The sequence below is a fragment of the Bombyx mandarina genome, chromosome 23, assembly GCF_030267445.1.
Source record: "Bombyx mandarina strain Sakado chromosome 23, ASM3026744v2".
Lineage (NCBI taxonomy): Eukaryota > Metazoa > Arthropoda > Insecta > Lepidoptera > Bombycidae > Bombyx > Bombyx mandarina.
The window spans coordinates 19,536,735-19,544,038 of record NC_143229.1 but is presented as its reverse complement, the minus strand read 5'-3'; the positions used below and the strand labels follow the sequence as shown (position 1 = coordinate 19,544,038).

General features: G+C 38.5%; 1 long non-coding RNA gene and 1 pseudogene across 1 annotated transcript; one reads left to right on the top strand and one right to left on the bottom strand.

The window, feature by feature from the left end:
* The first annotated feature begins 1,013 nt into the window (after positions 1 to 1,013).
* On the top strand, positions 1,014 to 2,301 carry LOC149500257 (uncharacterized). Its single transcript, XR_016325251.1, has 3 exons — positions 1,014 to 1,052; positions 1,306 to 1,457; positions 2,027 to 2,301. It is a non-coding gene; the product is annotated as an uncharacterized LOC149500257 (long non-coding RNA).
* Positions 2,302 to 4,412: 2,111 nt separating this feature from the next.
* LOC149500256 (uncharacterized) lies at positions 4,413 to 7,171 on the bottom strand (annotated as a pseudogene).
* Between the last annotated feature and the right edge of the window lie 133 nt (positions 7,172 to 7,304).

The window sequence follows — 7,304 nt, the reverse complement described above, 5'->3', positions numbered from 1 at the left end:
GTCGGTAGGTCTCAATTTTATTCTCACCAACAACAGTGTTCGCCGTATTTTGCGTATTGTGACGCAACGACATTAGTTCCGAATATTTATATTTTATGCGAGAAAATAGCTCATCAAACGCCACCATTGACTCGTAATTGGGTTCTGTGGCGTCTTCATTTGATGCTAATAAATCATTAAGATCGTCCAGTGACTTTATGAATTCGGTACGCATCATATCTAAAGTACTAGCATTCGACATAAATACATCCACATTGCTCTCATTTATTTTAGTGATACTGTCATAAATGGACTGTACTCGAGAGTAATATGCATTAATTTTACTACGCATCTTACGTACATTACGATCAAAAAGTGATTGAGATTTAGAAGTAGTAGCCATTTTAACTAAGTAGTAACAAAGAAATTTAAATAAAATGTTCACCTATTAATAGTTTTTTCAAGTTGGGGGTAGCCGCTCAATCTATGTGCAACGGTTAAATTATTGTTAAATATCCGGCTCGAAGTGATCAAATATGTTTGGGCTTGGTTCTTTTTTATTTATAATTTTGAGCGCAATCGATTTGATACTTGGTAGTAGGTAATATTTTTAGGAACTCACCGAAAGTCTGTGTTTTTGTAGTGATAATATTTGTAGCACTATCTTCATGGAGTGGCCACTCCTGTCTTCTTTCTTTGTATCTTGATGAAAAGCTTTCAGTTTTTTAAGTACTTACTTAGCTGCACTCAATATTCACCACTTTTTCGCGATCGCACAATTTTTGATGCGCACGATTCAAAATTCAATTTAAAAGTGTCATTGATATAGGAGGGGAAAGGGGCGGGACTACATCGATGCGCTCTCAGTTACGTTCAAAAACATCAATGCTAATTATCCATTGCAGATAGCGTAAACAGAGGCTGATGTCATATGGTTAGGAAAATAAAGATCGTCTGAATTACATGGCTAAGATAAATAATTACGAATTTGGCTATTGATTTCTGAGCAAAGGTGTTGTGTCAATTCATTCACATAATTTAATGAGACCATATTTGAGTGTAACGTCAAAAAGGTAAGATAAATTCTAACCATAAAAGTACTCGTTATTACAAATTGCAACTTATATTTGTTTATAGCAATAGCAAAATTATACCCAATTTTTGTTGTGTTTCAAAATCACACTCAACAGGAATTTTATAATACTGCTGGATTCTCATGGTGCCTTAAATGACATTCATATACTAATACGATAATCTGGTAGGTTATTTACCTTCATTCTTATTATATACACACTGATACCTCTACATTTTATATTTGTGTTAAAGATTCAAATATAGGAGAGGAATTTAGAAATAGAAAAAGAGTATTTTGAGTGTGCAATTTGTGTGCAATGCATCATTGATGTTTCAAAATGTTGTTGCTTGGTGGCCTGGGTCTACTCATGATGCAACTATAATGAACCATTCCGATTGAAAAGGTATTTTTTATTTAGGTGTTTTTTTTTTTTTTTTTTATTGCTTAGATGGGTGGACGAGCTCACAGCCCACCTGGTGTTAAGTGGTTACTGGAGCCCATAGACATCCACAACGTAAATGTGCCACCCACCTTGAGATACAAGTTCTAAGGTCTCATGTATAGTTACAACGGCTGCCCCACCCTTCAAACCGAAACGCATTACTGCTTCACGGCAGAAATAGGCAGGGTGGTGGTACCCACCCGCGCGGACTCACAAGAGGTCCTACCACCAGTAAACTTATATGAATTTATGATTATGTTAATATGACACTACTATAATAAATTATCTACATATCAAGAGAACATTAATAACATGGTGGACTTGGAAATTGCTATTTGCCTGCCGATAGAGGCTATCCCCACAACCCTATCTTTTAACATGATTAATTAACCCACATACTCAATCGGACCGATTTTAAATGAATCACATATTAAAACAAGAAATACTATAGAGAGGTAATCTTTTTTTTAGTTAAGAGTTTGTTATACTGTATTGTAAAATAATGTAAGCGAATGTTGTATAATTTTCAGATGCATTGGTGTTTGTAAAAGAAGACTCCCTGTATTATCATTGAAAAGTAGATTAAAACTAGAAAATATGCAAGCTGTTATTATAGCTGTCATGCTGCATAATATCGTCAGGAGTATGAATTTAGAAGAATTAGAATCAGAAATTTCAGTCGCTGATACATTACAGGAAAATAACATAATTGTTCGTAACAATTTTCCAGAACTTACATCTGAAATACAACTACTTATAAATAATTGCTTCCAAAGATAATTTATAAAATAAACTCCAAAGATAATTTGACTATTTTTTTATTTCCTAAAATGATAATTACATAGTAGTTAGTACATGCAAGTAATATTATATCAAATAAAATTATTATTGCCTACTTAATTTATGAAATTTAATATTCCTTTTAAGTAATTTTTTATTTTTTAATCTAGCATTATCCAAATCTAACTTAAGTTTTGCTACAACAATCTCCTTTTATTCATTTTCCAAGTCAAGTGTCTTTTTTGCTATTAGATATTCTGCTAATGCATTGTCTCTATGCTAGCCTTGCATTTCTTTTCTTCCATCTTGTTTCCACTTGGCTGTAAAAGTGTTAAAAATATTAACTGTGATCTACAACAATGTGCATGCTTTATCCAAAATTTCATCTGCAATCCTTACCACCTCCAGCCTGTAACAAAGAGCATAATTAATTCAAATACTACAGCAACCTGAAGAAAAAATCATGTTTATCAATGTGTTATTAGAGACAAACTATCAACTAATTATACTAACCTTACTAAGGTGTTTCATAAGTTGCCGTAGCGTTCTTTAAGTTTTCCCATTTTAGTCGAAGCTGCGATGGAGTTTGTGAATTAAAATCATTTACAAGGGTTTGCCAAGCCTACTCCTTCAATTTATTGTTTGTGGCATTTGTTGCCTTATTATTGCTATGTTTTTTCGCCGCCTCAAGTTCTGCTAGAATTATCGTCTCATCTTTTGTCATGGGTGCTGCCTTTCTTGACTGAAAAAGATACATTTTCTAAACTTGAACTCAAAGTCTTCAAAGTAAAATTATTATTATCAATGTAGTTCATAGATACTTACAGAATTCATTTTATTTCACTGTAGCTCTTTAATTATAAACACACTTAGAATTATAAACGAAAGTTTTAAAGCGTTTTGGAGGTAAGTCATCATCTAATATAGTAGGTAAACAATAGAAAAACAAACAAAAGAAACTGATCACTGCTTATTGGCAAACGGACTGTCAAAACGTTTCGTTTCATAATTTCGACTAGGATAAAAATAGCAATACGTCCAATTTAAAAAAATCTACATATGTTTTTATTACTTTTTGTTATAAACAAATGTGTTTATGATAGTTTCCGATATGCTGGTTAAATTATAGATATAATTTAGAATAAAATAAAATAAGTCTTGATCCTGATGTTGTTTTGTATTTGTAGTAGAACGAAACGTATCAAGAGGCTCGGATAAATCGGAGGGAAGAAGCTATCTACTGTTGGTTAAAGAGAGATAGCACTTATCCGTGATTGTGAAACGCAAACTAAGGATAGATACGCTCTTGCTGATATTCGGAAATAGCTATCTATCCGTAAACTCAGATACGTTATTGAAAACGGCCGTTAGATAATACGTTTATGTAAGTGGCATTTTATTAGCAACACGGATGGTGATTGCGGGTTATAACCTTTCGCAGGCTCACTGAATTTGGACCCATCTTTTTGATTTTCGTTTTTTTTTTTTTTTATTATTTATTCGTCGTTTGTTCGATAATGTTCGAATGTAAAAATTGTTTGTTCGTATTTTATTTATTTATAATTAATTAAACAAATGATCACCCTTAAGTAGGCCTCCCTTACTATATATATCTTTATTTTTATGACTCAGATTAATTAATTTTGATCAATTATCGTTTGTTCGACGACTATTAGTGATTGTTCGATGATAAAAACAATTAAATTCCCAATTATTAAATATTTTATATCTATTAAGCTAACCATCACCTCACGCGTACATTGCGCATGCGCCGGTTTTGTCAGTCAGCTGGCAATGGCCGTATTTACTAGCGTTTTGTTAACAAGTGTGTTTATACTATCTAATAATTTCTTAAGTAGATCAAGAAAATATTGAAAACTTCAACAAACTTCAACAATAGTTCAACAAAAAAATGTCAGTGAAGACGGCCAATTACTCGTTATAGTGCGATTAGCGCGGTATTAATAAATTCAGTTATTTTTAATGATATTGAATATTAACAAGTATATCGAAATTTCAGTGATTTCTAATTATTCTAAAAATATTTTAGGAGTGCAACTTTGGTGTTAAAATGATATTATTCATTACCATGCAATAGGAGATAGTTATGTTACTTGTATTTTATAATCATCATCATCAGCCTGCGGCAGTCCACTACTGGACATAGGCCTCCCCCAAAGCTCGCCACTGAACCCGATCTTCGGTTCTACGCATCCAGTTACTGCCAGCTGCCTTGCGCAGGTCGTCGCTCCATCTAGCAGGAGGGCGTCCCACACTACGTTTGCCGGTTCGCGGTCTCCACTCCAGAACACGTCTACCCCAACGGTTATCGGTTCTGCGACATATGTGACCAGCCCACTGCCACTTCAGCTTACTAACTCTGCGAGCTATATCGATCACTTTGGTTTTTGCCCGAATGACCTCATTGCGTATTCGGTCTCGCAATGACAAACCGAGCATAGCTCGCTCCATAGCTCGCTGAGTAACTTTTAGTTGGTGGACTAGTCGCACAGTCAATATCCACGTTTCGGCTCCGTAGGTAAGCACGGGTAGGACGCATTGATTATAGACCTTTGTCTTCAGACATTGTGGTATGGGCGACGAAAAGACCTGAAGAAGCTTCCCGAACGCTGCCCAGCCCAACTGAATCCTTCTGGTCACTTCCTTCTCAAAGTTGTTTCTACCTAGTTGTAGGGTCTGTCCCAGGTAGACATACTCTTGAACAACTTCGAGAGGTGTACATCGATTGGTCTCGGAATGACGTTTCCGTTAAACATTACCTTGGTTTTATCCAAGTTCATTCCGAGGCCAACCCGTTGGGATGCAGCATTAAGGCTGTGCACCATTTCTTGTAAGTCCTGCAGCGATTCCGCCATGATGACGATATCATCGGCAAAGCGAAGATGTGAGATGTACTCGCCGTTTATGTTAATGCCGCGTCCGTTCCAGTCCAGAGTCTTGAAGACGTCCTCCAGTGCGTTTGTAAACAGTTTCGGGGATATAATATCCCCCTGTCTTACACCTCTGCGCAACTGGATTGGTCTCGTCTGGTCTTTCTGTACTTGGACGGTCATTGTAGCGGCATCGTACAGGCATCTTAGTGCATCGATGTATCGCCAGTCAGCTTGACACCGCTGCAAAGATTCCAGAACAGCCCAGGTCTCGATCGAGTCAAAGGCTTTCTCGTAGTCCACAAACGCCAGACATAGTGGCAGATTATACTCTTCAGTCTTCTGTATAATCTGCCGAACTGTGTGAATGTGGTCCACGGTACCAAATCCTCTTCGGAATCCTGCCTGTTCCGGAGGCTGGAAGTCGTCAAGTCTCTGAGCAAGACGATTCGTTATGGCTCTTGAAAACAATTTGTAGACGTGGCTCAGGAGCGAGATGGGGCGATAATTCTTTAAAAGTGTTTTATCTCCTTTCTTAAAGAAAAGGACAACTATGCTCCTGCTCCACGCCCTTGGAGTTTTACCGGTAAAGAGGACAGTGTTGAAGAGCTTCTGGAGCTCCCTAATAACAGGAAGACCTCCTGCTTTCAAGAGCTCAGAAGTAACACCATCCTCCCCCGGGGCCTTTCCGTTTTTAAGATTTTCAAGAGCCATCCCGATCTCGTCTACACTAATCTGTGGCAGCTCGTCGGTGTAGTGGCGGGACAGTGTGGCTCGGACATCTGCTGGGTCGGAGACAGGCTTAGTTGCTTTGGAAGTATAGAGGCCTCCGTAGAAGTCCTCAAGTTCCTTGAGAATCTCCGATTTGGAGGCGAGAATTTGGCCATCCTTTTTGGTCAGTTTTGTAAGGTGGCTTTTACCAAGAGGCTGCACGAACACCTTGGCTCCTCGGTTTTGCTCAATTGCGTCATTGATCCGCTGAGTGTTGTACCGTCGGAGATCGCGTCGTACCAGCGTCCTGATTTTCTTATTAAGAGCCACCTTCTCTGATTGTGTGGCCTGTGTGTTTTCTCGCCTTTCTTCCATTAGCCGGAGAGTCTCGGATGATAACTTTGATGTTCTGCCTGTACGACCCTTTGGACACAGTCTCTGTCCCTCCTGTCTCAGTGTCGTCACCACGCCATCTAAGACCTCGTCTACGTCTGTGGTGGTTTCCAAGGCAGCGAATCGGTTGTGGAGATCTAGCTGGAATTGCTCCGGATCTACAGCCATGTGATGTAGGCTGGGTCGAAACGTAGGCTTTATTAGACGAGTGCGTTCTAACTTGAAGTCCATATTCAGTGTGCCTCTGACAAGTCGGTGATCACTACCGGTATTGAACCTGCTGATCACAGAGACATCCCTGAATATATGCTTCTTGTCCGTCATAATAAAGTCTATCTCGTTTTTCGTCACAGTGTCGGGGCTTAGCCAAGTCCACTTCCTTTGTGGCTTCTTTTTAAAGAACGAGTTCATTAGAAAGAGCCTCTCACGCTGAAGGAAGTTGACTAGCATTTGCCCCCTGTGGTTCCTACATCCATAACCGAAGGATCCTAGCACCGATTCGTCGCAAGTCTGTACTCCCACTTTAGCGTTAAAATCTCCCATGACAACATTGAAGTGGGCTTTTGTGGTATCGTGCAGAGCCCTGGTGATATCGTCGTACACAATCTCCACATCGTCATCCGAGTATGACGAACTCGGTGCGTATACTTGCACCACCTTAAGAGAGTACCTTTCGGTGAGCTTAATTACCAGATACGCTACCCGTGTCGACACACTGGATACCTCTATAATGTTGTCCGTGAGGATTTTATTGACGAGAAAGCCAACTCCACTTTGTCCAGGTTGGTCTCCTTCCCGGAAGTAGAATAGGTGGCCTGAGTCCAGAGTTATGACGTCCTCCCCCTGTCTTCGGACTTCGCACAACCCTAGTACGTGCCATCGTATCCTTCCTAATTCTATAATAAAACAGTTCAAAAAATGAAAATGTAATGCACACAAAATCTGTTTTTGTTGAAATGATAATTATTTATAAGTTCAAGAAATATATTGCAGGGACATTTAGCAGAAATTCATTTAACTTCAATCAATAAAC